This window comes from Pituophis catenifer, unplaced genomic scaffold (assembly GCF_029215685.1).
Source record: "Pituophis catenifer annectens isolate HBS135680 unplaced genomic scaffold, rPitCat1.0.hap2 SCAF_17, whole genome shotgun sequence".
NCBI classification, from domain to species: Eukaryota; Metazoa; Chordata; class Lepidosauria; order Squamata; family Colubridae; genus Pituophis; species Pituophis catenifer.
Genome location: NW_027256897.1, coordinates 11,749,001 through 11,766,590, shown reverse-complemented (window position 1 = coordinate 11,766,590; position 17,590 = coordinate 11,749,001).

The following is a 17,590-nucleotide window of genomic DNA, read 5'->3' as shown; positions in this document are numbered from 1 at the left end:
TTCAGAATGTGAGAAGCATGAATATGTGTTTCTCCTGCAAATCTGACGTCTGTGTCAAAAGTTACGTTTTCTGGCTGAATTGAGCCCTACTGCCAATTCTGAGATGCACTTTGGTCTAACTCCTCAGGGAAAGCTCCTACTTGAAAATTGAAGGGGTTTTTATGCTTTTCAGACCGTGAGGAGCATGAATATGTGTTTCTTCTGCAAATCTGAGCTCTGGGTCAAAAGTTACGTTTTCTGGCTGAATTGAGCCCTACTGCCAATTCTGAGATGCACTTTGGTCTAACTCCTCAGGGAAAGCTCGTACTTGAAAATTGAATCTGTTTTTATGCTTTTCAGACCTTGAGGAGCATGAATATGTGTTTCTTCTGAAAATCTGAGCTCTGGGTCAAAAGTTACGTTTTCTGGCTGAATTGAGCCCTACTGCCAATTCTGAGATGCACTTTGGTCTAACTCCTCAGGGAAAGCTCGTACTTGAAAATTGAAGGGGTTTTTGTCCTTTTCAGAACACGAGGAGCATGAATATGTTTCTTCTGCAAATCTGAGCTCTGTATCAAAATTTACTTTTTCTGGCTGAATTGAGCCCTACTGCCAATTCTGAGATGCACTTTGGTCTAACTCCTCAGGGAAAGCTCGTACTTGAAAATTGAATCTGTTTTTATGCTTTTCAGACCGTGAGGAGCATGAATATGTGTTTCTTCTGCAAATCTGAGCTCTGGGTCAAAAGTTACGTTTTCTGGCTGAATTGAGCCCTACTGCCAATTCTGAGATGCACTTTGGTCTAACTCCTCAGGGAAAGCTCGTACTTGAAAATTGAATCTGTTTTTATGCTTTTCAGACCGTGAGGAGCATGAATATGTGTTTCTTCTGCAAATCTGAGCTCTGGGTCAAAAGTTACGTTTTCTGGCTGAATTGAGCCCTACTGCCAATTCTGAGATGCACTTTGGTCTAACTCCTCAGGGAAAGCTCGTATTTGTAAATTGAATCTGTTTTTGTCTTTTCAGAATGTGAGGAGCATGAATATGTGTTTCTTCTGCAAATCTGAGCTCTGGGTGAAAAGTTACGTTTTCTCACTGAATTGAGCCCTACTGCCAATTCTGAGATGCACTTTGGTCTAACTCCTCAGGGAAAGCTCGTACTTGAAAATTGAATCTGTTTTTATGCTTTTCAGACCGTGAGGAGCATGAATATGTGTTTCTCCTGCAAATCTGACGTCTGTGTCAAAAGTTACGTTTTCTGGCTGAATTGAGCCCTACTGCCAATTCTGAGATGCACTTTGGTCTAACTCCTCAGGGAAAGCTCCTACTTGAAAATTGAAGGGGTTTTTATGCTTTTCAGACCGTGAGGAGCATGAATATGTGTTTCTTCTGCAAATCTGAGCTCTGGGTCAAAAGTTACGTTTTCTGGCTGAATTGAGCCCTACTGCCAATTCTGAGATGCACTTTGGTCTAACTCCTCAGGGAAAGCTCGTACTTGAAAATTGAATCTGTTTTTATGCTTTTCAGACCTTGAGGAGCATGAATATGTGTTTCTTCTGAAAATCTGAGCTCTGGGTCAAAAGTTACGTTTTCTGGCTGAATTGAGCCCTACTGCCAATTCTGAGATGCACTTTGGTCTAACTCCTCAGGGAAAGCTCGTACTTGAAAATTGAAGGGGTTTTTGTCCTTTTCAGAACACGAGGAGCATGAATATGTTTCTTCTGCAAATCTGAGCTCTGTATCAAAATTTACTTTTTCTGGCTGAATTGAGCCCTACTGCCAATTCTGAGATGCACTTTGGTCTAACTCCTCAGGGAAAGCTCGTACTTGAAAATTTTATCTGTTTTTATGCTTTTCAGACCGTGAGGAGCATGAATATGTGTTTCTTCTGCAAATCTGAGCTCTGGGTGAAAAGTTACGTTTTCTCACTGAATTGAGCCCTACTGCCAATTCTGAGATGCACTTTGGTCTAACTCCTCAGGGAAAGCTCGTACTTGAAAATTGAATCTGTTTTTATGCTTTTCAGACCGTGAGGAGCATGAATATGTGTTTATTCTGCAAATCTGAGCTCTGGGTGAAAAGTTACGTTTTCTCACTGAATTGAGCCCTACTGCCAATTCTGAGATGCACTTTGGTCTAACTCCTCAGGGAAAGCTCGTACTTGAAAATTGAATCTGTTTTTATGCTTTTCAGACCATGAGGAGCATGAATATGTGTTTCTTCTGCAAATCTGAGCTCTGGGTCAAAAGTTACGTTTTCTGGCTGAATTGAGCCCTACTGCCAATTCTGAGATGCACTTTGGTCTAACTCCTCAGGGAAATTTCGTACTTGAAAATTGAAGGGGTTTTTATGCTTTTCAGACCGTGAGGAGCATGAATATGTGTTTCTTCTGCAAATCTGAGCTCTGGGTCAAAAGTTACGTTTTCTGACTGAATTGAGCCCTACTGCCAATTCTGAGATGCACTTTGGTCTAACTCCTCAGGGAAAGCTCGTACTTGAAAATTGAAGTCGTGTTTATGCTTTTCAGACCGTGAGGAGAATGAATATGTGTTTGTTCTGCAAATCTGAGCTCTGGGTCAAAAGTTACGTTTTCTGGCTGAATTGACCCTTCTGCCAATTCTGAGATGCACTTTGGTCTAACTCCTCAGGGAAAGCTCGTACTTGAAAATTGAAGGCGTGTTTATGCTTTTCAGACCGTGAGGAGCATGAATATGTGTTTCTTCCGCAAATATGAGCTCTGGGTCAAAAGTTACGTTTTCTGGCTGAATTGACCCTTCTGCCAATTCTGAGATGCACTTTGGTCTAACTCCTCAGGGAAAGCTCGTACTTGAAAATTGAAGGGGTTTTGATGCTTTTCAGACCGTGAGGAGCATGAATATATATTTCTTCTGCAAATCTGAGCTCTGGGTCAAAAGTTACGTTTTCTGGCTGAATTGAGCCCTACTGCCAATTCTGAGATGCACTTTGGACTAACTCCTCAGGGAAAGCTCGTACTTGAAAATTGAAGGCGTGTTTATGCTTTTCAGACCGTGAGGAGCATGAATATGTGTTTCTTCTGCAAATCTGAGCTCTGGGTCAAAAGTTACGTTTTCTGGTTGAATTGACCCTTCTGCCAATTCTGAGATGCACTTTGGTCTAACTCCTCAGGGAAAGCTCGTACTTGAAAATTGAATCTGTTTTTATGCTTTTCAGACCATGAGGAGCATGAATATGTGTTTCTTCTGCAAATCTGAGCTCTGGGTCAAAAGTTACGTTTTCTGGCTGAATTGAGCCCTACTGCCAATTCTGAGATGCACTTTGGTCTAACTCCTCAGGGAAAGCTCGTACTTGAAAATTGAAGGGGTTTTGATGCTTTTCAGACCGTGAGGAGCATGAATATATATTTCTTCTGCAAATCTGAGCTCTGGGTCAAAAGTTACGTTTTCTGGCTGAATTGAGCCCTACTGCCAATTCTGAGATGCACTTTGGTCTAACTCCTCAGGGAAAGCTCGTACTTGAAAATTGAATCTGTTTTTATGCTTTTCAGACCGTGAGGAGCATGAATATGTGTTTATTCTGCAAATCTGAGCTCTGGGTGAAAAGTTACGTTTTCTCACTGAATTGAGCCCTACTGCCAATTCTGAGATGCACTTTGGTCTAACTCCTCAGGGAAAGCTCGTACTTGAAAATTGAATCTGTTTTTATGCTTTTCAGACCATGAGGAGCATGAATATGTGTTTCTTCTGCAAATCTGAGCTCTGGGTCAAAAGTTACGTTTTCTGGCTGAATTGAGCCCTACTGCCAATTCTGAGATGCACTTTGGTCTAACTCCTCAGGGAAATTTCGTACTTGAAAATTGAAGTCGTGTTTATGCTTTTCAGACCGTGAGGAGAATGAATATGTGTTTCTTCTGCAAATCTGAGCTCTGGGTCAAAAGTTACGTTTTCTGGCTGAATTGACCCTTCTGCCAATTCTGAGATGCACTTTGGTCTAACTCCTCAGGGAAAGCTCGTACTTGAAAATTGAAGCCGTGTTTATGCTTTTCAGACCGTGAGGAGCATGAATATGTGTTTCTTCCGCAAATATGAGCTCTGGGTCAAAAGTTACGTTTTCTGGCTGAATTGACCCTTCTGCCAATTCTGAGATGCACTTTGGTCTAACTCCTCAGGGAAAGCTCGTACTTGAAAATTGAAGGGGTTTTGATGCTTTTCAGACCGTGAGGAGCATGAATATATATTTCTTCTGCAAATCTGAGCTCTGGGTCAAAAGTTACGTTTTCTGGCTGAATTGAGCCCTACTGCCAATTCTGAGATGCACTTTGGACTAACTCCTCAGGGAAAGCTCGTACTTGAAAATTGAAGGCGTGTTTATGCTTTTCAGTCCGTGAGGAGCATGAATATGTGTTTCTTCTGCAAATCTGAGCTCTGGGTCAAAAGTTACGTTTTCTGGTTGAATTGACCCTTCTGCCAATTCTGAGATGCACTTTGGTCTAACTCCTCAGGGAAAGCTCGTACTTGAAAATTGAATCTGTTTTTATGCTTTTCAGACTGTGAGGAGCATGAATATGTGTTCCTTCTGCAAATCTGAGCTCTGGGTCAAAAGTGACGTTTTCTGTCTGAATTGAGCCCTACTGCCAATTCTGAGATGCACTTTGGTCTAACTCCTCAGGGAAAGCTCGTTCTTGAAAATTGAATCTGTTTTTATGCTTTTCAGACCGTGAGGAGCATGAATATATGTTTCTTCTGCAAATCTGAGCTCTGGGTCAAAAGTTACGTTTTCTGGCTGAATTGACCCTTCTGCCAATTGTGAGATGCACTTTGGTCTAACTCCTCAGGGAAAGCTCCTACTTGAAAATTGAAGGGGTTTTTATGCTTTTCAGACCGTGAGGAGCATGAATATGTGTTTCTTCCGCAAATATGAGCTCTGGGTCAAAAGTTACGTTTTCTGGCTGAATTGACCCTTCTGCCAATTCTGAGATGCACTTTGGTCTAACTCCTCAGGGAAAGCTCGTACTTGAAAATTGAAGGGGTTTTGATGCTTTTCAGACCGTGAGGAGCATGAATATATATTTCTTCTGCAAATCTGAGCTCTGGGTCAAAAGTTACGTTTTCTGGCTGAATTGAGCCCTACTGCCAATTCTGAGATGCACTTTGGACTAACTCCTCAGGGAAAGCTCGTACTTGAAAATTGAAGGCGTGTTTATGCTTTTCAGACCGTGAGGAGCATGAATATGTGTTTCTTCTGCAAATCTGAGCTCTGGGTCAAAAGTTACGTTTTCTGGTTGAATTGACCCTTCTGCCAATTCTGAGATGCACTTTGGTCTAACTCCTCAGGGAAAGCTCGTACTTGAAAATTGAATCTGTTTTTATGCTTTTCAGACCATGAGGAGCATGAATATGTGTTTCTTCTGCAAATCTGAGCTCTGGGTCAAAAGTTACGTTTTCTGGCTGAATTGAGCCCTACTGCCAATTCTGAGATGCACTTTGGTCTAACTCCTCAGGGAAAGCTCGTACTTGAAAATTGAAGGGGTTTTGATGCTTTTCAGACCGTGAGGAGCATGAATATATATTTCTTCTGCAAATCTGAGCTCTGGGTCAAAAGTTACGTTTTCTGGCTGAATTGAGCCCTACTGCCAATTCTGAGATGCACTTTGGTCTAACTCCTCAGGGAAAGCTCGTACTTGAAAATTGAATCTGTTTTTATGCTTTTCAGACCGTGAGGAGCATGAATATGTGTTTATTCTGCAAATCTGAGCTCTGGGTGAAAAGTTACGTTTTCTCACTGAATTGAGCCCTACTGCCAATTCTGAGATGCACTTTGGTCTAACTCCTCAGGGAAAGCTCGTACTTGAAAATTGAATCTGTTTTTATGCTTTTCAGACCATGAGGAGCATGAATATGTGTTTCTTCTGCAAATCTGAGCTCTGGGTCAAAAGTTACGTTTTCTGGCTGAATTGAGCCCTACTGCCAATTCTGAGATGCACTTTGGTCTAACTCCTCAGGGAAATTTCGTACTTGAAAATTGAAGGGGTTTTTATGCTTTTCAGACCGTGAGGAGCATGAATATGTGTTTCTTCTGCAAATCTGAGCTCTGGGTCAAAAGTTACGTTTTCTGACTGAATTGAGCCCTACTGCCAATTCTGAGATGCACTTTGGTCTAACTCCTCAGGGAAAGCTCGTACTTGAAAATTGAAGTCGTGTTTATGCTTTTCAGACCGTGAGGAGAATGAATATGTGTTTCTTCTGCAAATCTGAGCTCTGGGTCAAAAGTTACGTTTTCTGGCTGAATTGACCCTTCTGCCAATTCTGAGATGCACTTTGGTCTAACTCCTCAGGGAAAGCTCGTACTTGAAAATTGAAGCCGTGTTTATGCTTTTCAGACCGTGAGGAGCATGAATATGTGTTTCTTCCGCAAATATGAGCTCTGGGTCAAAAGTTACGTTTTCTGGCTGAATTGACCCTTCTGCCAATTCTGAGATGCACTTTGGTCTAACTCCTCAGGGAAAGCTCGTACTTGAAAATTGAAGGGGTTTTGATGCTTTTCAGACCGTGAGGAGCATGAATATATATTTCTTCTGCAAATCTGAGCTCTGGGTCAAAAGTTACGTTTTCTGGCTGAATTGAGCCCTACTGCCAATTCTGAGATGCACTTTGGACTAACTCCTCAGGGAAAGCTCGTACTTGAAAATTGAAGGCGTGTTTATGCTTTTCAGTCCGTGAGGAGCATGAATATGTGTTTCTTCTGCAAATCTGAGCTCTGGGTCAAAAGTTACGTTTTCTGGTTGAATTGACCCTTCTGCCAATTCTGAGATGCACTTTGGTCTAACTCCTCAGGGAAAGCTCGTACTTGAAAATTGAATCTGTTTTTATGCTTTTCAGACTGTGAGGAGCATGAATATGTGTTCCTTCTGCAAATCTGAGCTCTGGGTCAAAAGTGACGTTTTCTGTCTGAATTGAGCCCTACTGCCAATTCTGAGATGCACTTTGGTCTAACTCCTCAGGGAAAGCTCGTTCTTGAAAATTGAATCTGTTTTTATGCTTTTCAGACCGTGAGGAGCATGAATATATGTTTCTTCTGCAAATCTGAGCTCTGGGTCAAAAGTTACGTTTTCTGGCTGAATTGACCCTTCTGCCAATTGTGAGATGCACTTTGGTCTAACTCCTCAGGGAAAGCTCCTACTTGAAAATTGAAGGGGTTTTTATGCTTTTCAGACCGTGAGGAGCATGAATATGTGTTTCTTCTGCAAATCTGAGCTCTATGTCAAAAGTTATGTTTTCTGGCTGAATTGAGCCCTACTGCCAATTCTGAGATGCACTTTGGTCTAACTCCTCAGGGAAAGCTCGTACTTGAAAATTGAAGGCGTGTTTATGCTTTTCAGACCGTGAGGAGCATGAATATGTGTTTCTTCTGCAAATCTGAGCTCTGGGTCAAAAGTTACGTTTTCTGGCTGAATTGACCCTTCTGCCAATTCTGAGATGCACTTTGGTCTAACTCCTCAGGGAAAGCTCGTACTTGAAAATTGAATCTGTTTTTATGCTTTTCAGACCGTGAGGAGCATGAATATGTGTTTATTCTGCAAATCTGAGCTCTGGGTGAAAAGTTACGTTTTCTGGCTGAATTGAGCCCTACTGCCAATTCTGAGATGCACTTTTGGTCTAACTCCTCAGGGAAAGCTCGTACTTGAAAATTGAATCTGTTTTTATGCTTTTCAGACCGTGAGGAGCATGAATATGTGTTTCTTCTGCAAATCTGAGCTCTGGGTCAAAAGTTACGTTTTCTGGCTGAATTGAGCCCTACTGCCAATTCTGAGATGCACTTTGGTCTAACTCCTCAGGGAAATTTCATACTTGAAAATTGAAGGGGTTTTTATGCTTTTCAGACCGTGAGGAGCATGAATATGTGTTTCTTCTGCAAATCTGAGCTCTGGGTCAAAAGTTACGTTTTCTGACTGAATTGAGCCCTACTGCCAATTCTGAGATGCACTTTGGTCTAACTCCTCAGGGAAAGCTCGTACTTGAAAATTGAAGGCGTGTTTATGCTTTTCAGACCGTGAGGAGAATGAATATGTGTTTCTTCTGCAAATCTGAGCTCTGGGTCAAAAGTTACGTTTTCTGGCTGAATTGACCCTTCTGCCAATTCTGAGATGCACTTTGGTCTAACTCCTCAGGCAAAGCTCGTACTTGAAAATTGAAGGCGTGTTTATGCTTTTCAGACCGTGAGGAGCATGAATATGTGTTTCTTCCGCAAATATGAGCTCTGGGTCAAAAGTTACGTTTTCTCGCTGAATTGAGCCCTACTGCCAATTCTGAGATGCACTTTGGTCTAACTCCTCAGGGAAAGCTCGTATTTGAAAATTGAATCTGTTTTTGTCTTTTCAGAATGTGAGGAGCATGAATATGTGTTTCTTTTGCAAATCTGAGGTCTGTGTCAAAAGTTACGTTTTCTGGCTGAATTGAGCCCTACTGCCAATTCTGAGATGTACTTTGGTCTAACTCCTCAGGGAAATTTTATACTTGAAAATTGAATCCGTTTTTATGCTTTTAAGACCGTGAGGAGCATGAATAGGTGTTTCTTCTGCAAATCTGAGCTCTGGGTCAAAAGTTACGTTTTCTGGCTGAATTGAGCCCTACTGCCAATTCTGAGATGTACTTTGGTCTAACTCCTCAGGGAAATTTCGTACTTGAAAATTGAATCTGTTTTTATGCTTTTAAGACCATGAGGAGCATGAATATGTGTTTCTTCTGCAAATCTGAGCTCTGGGTCAAAAGTTACGTTTTCTGGCTGAATTGAGCCCTACTGCCAATTCTGAGATGCACTTTGGTCTAACTCCTCAGGGAAAGCTCGTACTTGAAAATTGAAGGCGTTTTTGTGCTTTTCAGACCGTGAGGAGCAAGTTCTCATTTACTCTCCAAGAACGTCTCTCAACCTTACCCATCTCAATTTCTATCCATACTGGGCTATGGTCAGTCAAAGTTCTTGGAAAAATCTTTGTTCTTTTTGTCTTGACAAGTAAATCATCTGACAACAAAATGAAGTCAATCCTAGAGAAGGATCTGTGTCTGTCAGAAAAAAAAGTGTAGTCCAATTCTTTTGGATTATGTATTCTCCAAACATCTTTTAGTTCCATATCTTCTTTCATGTCAAAAAAAGTCTGTGGTAGACTGATCCTAGACTTTGCCAAACTCTTTTTATCTAATTTAGAATCAATTACTTCATTCCAGTCTCCCATAATTAAAATAAATCTGTAGTCCCATTGCAGTATTTTAGTATGTAACATCTTATAGAAATGATCCTGTTGTTGATTGGGAGCATAAATTCCAATCAGAAGAATTTGGCCATTTACTGTAAGCAATTCGATTGCTACAAACCTACCATCTTCATCTGCTTCTATAACTTTAGCTGTTAACTTTTTATTTACATAAATAACCACACCATTCTTTTTTTGCGAAGTTGAAGATATAAAATGTGTTCCTAGTTTGGAGTTTATCAAATATTTTTGATCTTGAGTTGTGATATGCGTTTCTTGTAAACAAATTATATCATTATTAAATTGTTTCAAATATGTAAATAATTTCTTCCTTTTCTGTGCTGAATTCAACCCATTCACATTCCAAGATAAACATTTAAGCGTCATCTTCATCTTTCTGGAGCAAAGAGCAGAATAATCGAATGTCATCCGAAAGCTTCGATCTTGCTCCCCCCATGGCTCCAGTCTCTTGTGCAGTACTCTTAACTGCCTTCTTGTCTTGTCTTTCCTGTTGTTGTTGTTGCTTTTGTTTAAGTAACTTAGATTGAGCTCGAGTTATACGTTGATCCTTAACTTCAATCATCCGAACCGGGTCCAAGATTGGAGAAGATTCCAGCAAAGGCTCATCCAGAAAACCTCCTTCTGCACCTTGCATTTCCTCTAGTTCCTGCTTAGACTGTTCTTGCAGTTCTCGTTGAGGTTGCTTCTCATCACTCTTCTTAATCTCCAAAACTGTAGATGTACGTGGGGATGGTGTTCTTTCCTTAAGAATAGTAGTGTAAAAGTGCTCTGCCTTCTCCACGGTATTCAAACGATATCTTTCTCCCTTGTATCTGAAAATTATACCAACTGGGGCGTCCCACCGAAATGGTATCTGTAGGTTTTGCAATTCCTTAACAAGAAAGCCAAATTCTTTTCTGGTTTTCAGCATTTTAGGAGGTAATTCTTTTATTGCAAAAGTTTTACAATTACATTTTCACCCCTTTCCCCCCCCCACCAACCCCCCGAAACTTCCCAACCTCCCTAACCCTCCCTAACCCTCCCCTCCCCCCAGACTTCCCTATAATATACTCATAACTGGTAAAGAAAGATTAAAAAAACACACACACACAAAAAAAAACCCTTAATATAACACTTATGTAAAAAGTTGAACCCCTCCCTCCCGTGTATAGTTTTTCTTTTTACCTCATTACATTAAAATATTTCTAATACATTATTTTCAAGTAAAAGCTATTTGATACTTTCTAGTTTGATATTTGTTCTGAACATATTCTATCCACCTTTTCCATTCCCATTCATAAGTCTCTTGTGAACAATCTTTTAAATATGCTGAAATCTTCGCCATCTCTGCAAAACTGGCCATCTTCAAAGTCCATTCCTCAATAGTGGGCAAAGCTTCATTCTTCCAATATTTACCTATCAACAATCTTGCTGCTGTCATCATATACAATATCAATTTTGTTTCACCCGATGTAAAACCCTTAACTATACCCAATAAAAATAATTGTGGAGAGAATTGAATTTTTTTCTTCAAAACATTCTGCATGACCCACCAAATTTTTATCCAAAAAGCCTTAACTTTCCTACAGGTCCACCAAACATGATAATACGTAGCATCCAAACATTCACATCTCCAACATTTTGGCTGAACATTAGGGTACATACATGACAACTTTTTGGGATCTAAATGCCATCTATAAAACATTTTATAAAAAATTTCCCTCAGGTTCTGCGACTGTGTAAATTTAACATTCTGAACCCAAATTTTTTCCCATGTTTCCAACATCACTGGTTCTTCAAAATTTTGTGCCCACTTAATCATACAGTCTTTAACTAATTCAGTTTCTGAATCCCTTTCTAGCAAAACATTATAAAGCCTTTTAATATGCATTGGACCTTTCTCTTTTATATGTCTAACCAATTCTTCCTCGTGCAACATAATACCCGTTTTTTGGTCCTCTTTCCATCTCAGTTGTAATTGATTATATTGTAACCAAGTTAAATTAATCCCTTCATCCAACAGTGTCTGCAATGTCTTCAGCTGCCATCTGCCCGCATCTGTAAAAAGAACCTCTTTGTATAAAAACCCCCCGAGTGACATTATATTTGTATTCCACAAAGTATGACCAAGATCCAGCCATAGCGGTATTTTATAATCCCATTTGAGTCGGTGCTTCTTCCAAACTCTCATCAAAGAGTCTCTAAGTATACTTTTAAATACTTTATCAACTTTGTCATCATAAAATAAGTAAGCATGCCATCCAAATTAAAGATCAAAACTTTCTGCATTCAATATTCCAGCCTTTTTACTTCCAAACCAATCACTTGTTAAAGTTAAAGCTGCTGCATCATAATATAACTGTAGGTTTGGCAGTTTAAGACCTCCTCTTTCTGGAACATCTTGCATAATTTTCAATTTCACTCTCGGCTTTTTCTCGTTCCAGACAAACTTATTGAGTCCAGTTTGCCAGACTTTCAATTGTTTATCACTTTTAAGCACCGGAATCATTTGAAACAAAAAAAGAAATCTTGGCAAAATGTTCATCTTAACTGCCGCTATTCTTCCAAGTAGAGACAGCTGCAGTTTTTTCCAAGTCTCCATATCTTTCTGCACCTCTCGCCACAACACCTCATAGTTATTTTGAAACAATTTCATGTTTGATTCTGCAACCTGAACTCCTAGATATTTTACCTTAGGTACAGTCTCAAAACCTGCCCTCCTTTCAAGCTCATGTTTACGATCTTGTGTCATGTTTTTTGCTATCATTTTAGTCTTTTTTAGATTCAGTCTAAAACCTGAAACTTTACCATAGTCTTGTATAATGTCCTTCATCAGGATTATTGATTCCATTGGTTGTGATAGGGTAACAACCAGATCATCTGCAAATGCCTTTATTCTGTAAACCTCTTGCCTAATCATTATACCTTTCAAGCTATTAGAGTCCCGTATTGTATTTAGCAAGACTTCTAATGTTAAAATAAATAAAAGTGGGGACAACGGACATCCCTGTCTTGTTCCTTTTTCAATTTTAAACTCTGTTGTCAAACTTCCATTAATAATAATCTGTGCCTTTTGCTCTTGGTAAATTGCTGAAATCGCCTGTATAAATTGATCCCCAAAATCCATCTTTTTTAAAGTCTTTAGTAGAAAATTCCAATCCACTCTATCAAAGGCCTTCTCTGCATCCAAAAAGACCAGCACTGCAGGAATCTGTTTATTCTTCTCAAGATATTCCAATAAGTCTAATACTTGCCTTACATTATCCTTCATGTGTCTGCCCTCGATAAATCCCGCTTGATCATCATGAATCACCTTTTGAATTACTGGCATTAACCTGTTGGCTAATACTTTCGCGTAGATTTTATAATCTGTATTCAAAAGAGATATTGGTCTATAGTTCTCTGGTTTTTTAGGACCAACTTGTTCTTTTGGTATCAAAGATATGTCCATGATGGGGGTATTTTACCCCCTTGTTGAATATTGCAAAATAAATCTCTGAGTTGTTCCACCATTTCAGCTTGCAAAGTTTTGTAATACACTGCGGTCAAACCATCCGTGCCAGGAGCTTTGGCTGTTTTTAGCTGTTTAATTGCTACTATTATCTCCTCCTCTGTTATAGGATAATTCATTCTTTCCTTTTGTTGATCAGTAATTTTTGTAACTCTTTTATCGTTTAAATATTTTTCTATAAGTCCATTCTGCACCTCCTCTTTGGCATATAGTTTGGTATAATAGTCCACAAAAGCTTCTTTAATTAATTTTTGTTGAAAAATTTCTTTCCCTCCAATATCAATACTATCAATAGTCCGTATACTTTGTTTTTTCCTCAATGTGTAAGCCAACCATCTGCCCAGTTTATTAGCGTTACAGAATGTATTGTGCTTCGCATATTGTAAATTTGTTGCAACTTGTTCCGCCATAAGCATTTGAAATTGGTCTTTCAAAAGTTTTATAGCACCGCATATTCTTTCATCTGTTGGATTTTTAATAAGTAACTGTTCTTTATTCTTTATTTCTATTTCCAATTCAGATCTTTTCTTTTGTCGAAACAGTCTATGTTTAGAGTTCATGTAGATAAGTACCCCTCTCATATAAGCTTTACTTGCATCCCACACAATTTCAATTGGGGTACCTTTATTCAAATTTATTTCAAAAAATTCTTTCAAATGCTTTTTAAGTTCTGTTGTATTTTTTTCATATCTAAACAAGTTCTCATTTACTCTCCAAGAACGTCTCTCAACCTTACCCATCTCAATTTCTATCCATACTGGGCTATGGTCAGTCAAAGTTCTTGGAAAAATCTTTGTTCTTTTTGTCTTGACAAGTAAATCATCTGACAACAAAATGAAGTCAATCCTAGAGAAGGATCTGTGTCTGTCAGAAAAAAAAGTGTAGTCCAATTCTTTTGGATTATGTATTCTCCAAACATCTTTTAGTTCCATATCTTCTTTCATGTCAAAAAAGGTTTGTGGTAAACTGATCCTAGACTTTGCCAAACTCTTTTTATCTAATTTAGAATCAATTACTCCATTCCAGTCTCCCATAATTAAAATAGATCTGTAGTCCCATTGCAGTATTTTAGTATGTAACATCTTATAGAAATGATCCTGTTGTTGATTGGGAGCATAAATTCCAATCAGAAGAATTTGGCCATTTACTGTAAGCAATTCAATTGCTACAAACCTACCATCTTCATCTGCTTCTATAACTTTAGCTGTTAACTTTTTATTTACATAAATAACCACACCATTCTTTTTTTGCGAAGTTGAAGATATAAAATGTGTTCCTAGTTTGGAGTTTATCAAATATTTTTGATCTTGAGTTGTGATATGCGTTTCTTGTAAACAAATTATATCATTATTAAATTGTTTCAAATATGTAAATAATTTCTTCCTTTTCTGTGCTGAATTCAACCCATTCACATTCCAAGATAAACACTTAAGCATCATCTTCATCTTTCTGGAGCAAAGAGCAGAATAATCGAATGTCATCCGAAAGCTTAGATCCTGCTCCCCCCATGGCTCCAGTCTCTTGTGCAGTACTCTTAACTGCCTTCTTGTCTTGTCTTTCCTGTTGTTGTTGTTGCTTTTGTTTAAGTAACTTAGATTGAGCTCGAGTTACACGTTGATCCTTAACTTCGATCATCCGAACCGGGTCCAAGATTGGAGAAGATTCCAGCAAAGGCTCATCCAAAAAACCTCCTTCTGCACCTTGCATTTCCTCTAGTTCCTGCTTAGACTGTTCTTGCGGTTCTCGTTGAGGTTGCTTCTCATCGCTCTCCTTAATCTCCAAAACTGTAGATGTACGTGGGGATGGTGTTCTTTCCTTAAGAATAGTAGTATAAAAGTGCTCTGCCTTCTCCATGGTATTCAAACGGTATCTTTCTCCCTTGTATCTAAAAATTATACCAGCTGGGGCATCCCACCGAAATGGTATCTGTAGGTTTTGCAATTCCTTAACAAGAAAGCCAAATTCTTTTCTGGTTTTCAGCATTTTAGGAGGTAATTCTTTATAAATTCCAATTCGTGAGCCCCCCACTTGCACAGAAGTGTAAAAGGATTTTTGCAGGATGTCATTTCTTATTTCTCTATCTGTAAAATATATGACCACATCTCTGGGCAATTGTCTTTGTCTGGCCACCCAAGAATTCACTCTGTAAATTTTATCTATTTTGTGAAAAACCACATCAGGATTAATTTGTAGAAACTTAGCCAGGGCCTCAGAACAGACCTGTCTCAAATCCTGTCTTTCCTCTTCTCGAATTCCTCGAAGCCGTATGGCAAACTCCATTGCCCTGAATTGTACCATCACAATCTCATTTTCAACTCTTTGCATTTTATTATCAACATCAGCAATTTTATAATCATTGTCTTTCATCTTAACATTTACTTCTGATTTAAGTTCTTCAACTTTAGAGTCAACTTTCATAACAAATTCTGCCAGGCCAGACGCCACTTGTGATATTTTTTTGGTCACCTTGTTTTGATTCTGTTTCACCATATCTTTAACTTCATTAATTTCCTGCATAAATTCCTGATGTGATTTTTGAAGTTTATCATCTATCTCCTGTTGGGATTTTTGAAATTTATCATCCAAAGTTTTAGAAATAAATTCTTTTAAATCTCCCACATCTAAATCTTTTTTCTGAGTCTGTATCTGTTGTGCAGGGGGAGGCTGTGCTTTATGTGTGGGAGATCCACCTCCCGTTGCCTTCGCTTCCTGCTTCTTTGAGGCCATCCTGCCACGTAGGCTAGTTTTACTAAAAAAGGAAATTCTTCTTCCTCTCCCACCTCCACAAAGACTTCTAAAAAAGTCCCCCAGATTTAATCAAATAAGAACCAAAGTAGAGCAAAGTCCAGTATTGAAAAAGGAGAAATTTCTCTCTTATTTCTCTTATTGTAAGCGAAGCAACTTCGTAGCAGTTTAGAAACTTTGTAACAAAGCAAGATGAGTTCAGCAATCCACACTCGCCAGCTCGTTAACTCTAAGGCTAAGCGCCATGTTTTTACAATTCACTTTCACTCATCCGCATTTTTTCACTCAGATTAGAAAGCCAAGAAAACTCTAATACTTGCGATTCCGAGTTTCAGGGTTCAAGTAACAGTATGCTGCTTATTAAGGCTGGTTCCTTTTCTTTCAGTTTGAAGTTTCCTGTAGCCGGCTTGTTCTGCAGAAGCAGACTTGTCCCACGCCGCCCGGAGTTCCAGCAGGTTGAATGGGAGCCGCTCCTGTTCCCTCCCCAGAAACTATTCCCTGGGGGGGTTGCAGGGGCTCAACCTGTGCCCTGCGATCTCTCTTCAAAAATCCTAGAGATTTTTGAAGTTTTCGAGCCGCTTCTTAGTCACAAAGCGGCTCTACAAGCGGCGGGGCTGGCGGAGCTTCAAAAGGCACCGCCGCCACCGAAGACGAGGAAACCGGAAGTCAAGCTCTTGTTCTTCTAATTCTTGCTTCGATTTAAGTTCACCCCTTTCATGTAATAATTCACCATATCTAACAATTCGTTCCTTCCTAAACGTTACTGCGTGTGAGACTGCTTCAATAGGTGATAGCCAGACTGGAATTTTTAAGTAGTAATATTGTTTGATCTTCTCCCAGTTTAATAACAAAGACTCTCGTATCATATGTCTTCTAAAATAACCCTGTATTTTTGTACTTTTATACCACATAAAAGCGTGCCAGCCCAACAATAAGTCATGTCCTTCTAAGGTCAACAATCTAATATTCCTTAGTGTTATCCATTCTTTAATCCACATCTAGTTACAAGCTTGGTAATACAATTCCCAATCCGGCAAACCAAAACCTCCTCTTAATCTAACATCTTGCATCAATTTTAATTTTATCCTTGCCTTTTTGCCCTGCCATATATATTTTAACACTATTTTATTTAAATCTTCAAAATATTTTTTCCCCAACTTAATTGGAATTGTCTGAAACAAGTATATTCATTTTAATAGTTGATCTTCTCCCTATCAATGATAACTGCAAATTCTCCCAATTTGTTAGGTCTGTCGCTATCTGTTGTTTAAGCTTATCATAATTATTCTCCTTAAGAGTACCACATCTTGCTGTCAAGTGTATTCCCAAATATTTAACCTTATTCATGACCTACATCCTTGATACTTCCGCCAATTCTTCTTTCAGTTTTTTTAACATATTTTTTGTCAACATCTTCGTTTTGTCTTTGTTTATTTTCAACCCAGCCACTTTCCCAAAATCTCCTATTTTATCTATCAATTTGTTTACAGATTGAAGTGGGGGGGCGGGGCTGGCGTCACAACGAGACAGCGGGAAGTTTTCGGGGCTCCGGAACTACCACTGATATCTCCACTGCGGAACGATCCAAATTGGATCTCACTGTCCTGTTGAGACAGTGATAGAGGAGGGCACATTCTGTTGATCCCAGGGACACCGCAAAGTCCCTGGTTGATCCAGGAGAAGCTCTTTTTTCCAGCGCTGAAGAGGCAGCCATTAAGCTGCTGAAGTTGGGACAGCCCCGAACGGAAGAGAATGAGTGAAAATGTTACGATCTGGTGAGAGTTTTTTTCTAATTTGATTTTACAAACACCCTGAAGAGTAAATGCAACTAGAATTTAATATAGAAGTAATTTTGCGGCGGAATTGAGCCTGAATTTAAGTTAATTTTCCTAAAATATAAACTATTCCTATGTGTGGATATCTGCGGAAAGTTTTACTTTAAACCTAACTGGACTGGACTGGAAAGGAGGCTTACTTTTTTATTGAATTTTTGATGTTGACTGAGATTACTAATTTTGGAATTAGATTTGTCATTTTTGTTTTTGGCAGACCTTTATTTTTTTTAATATTCTTTTTGCTATATTGCTAATTGAAAGAAGAAGTGAAAGTGGAAGAAATAAGAGACTGCCT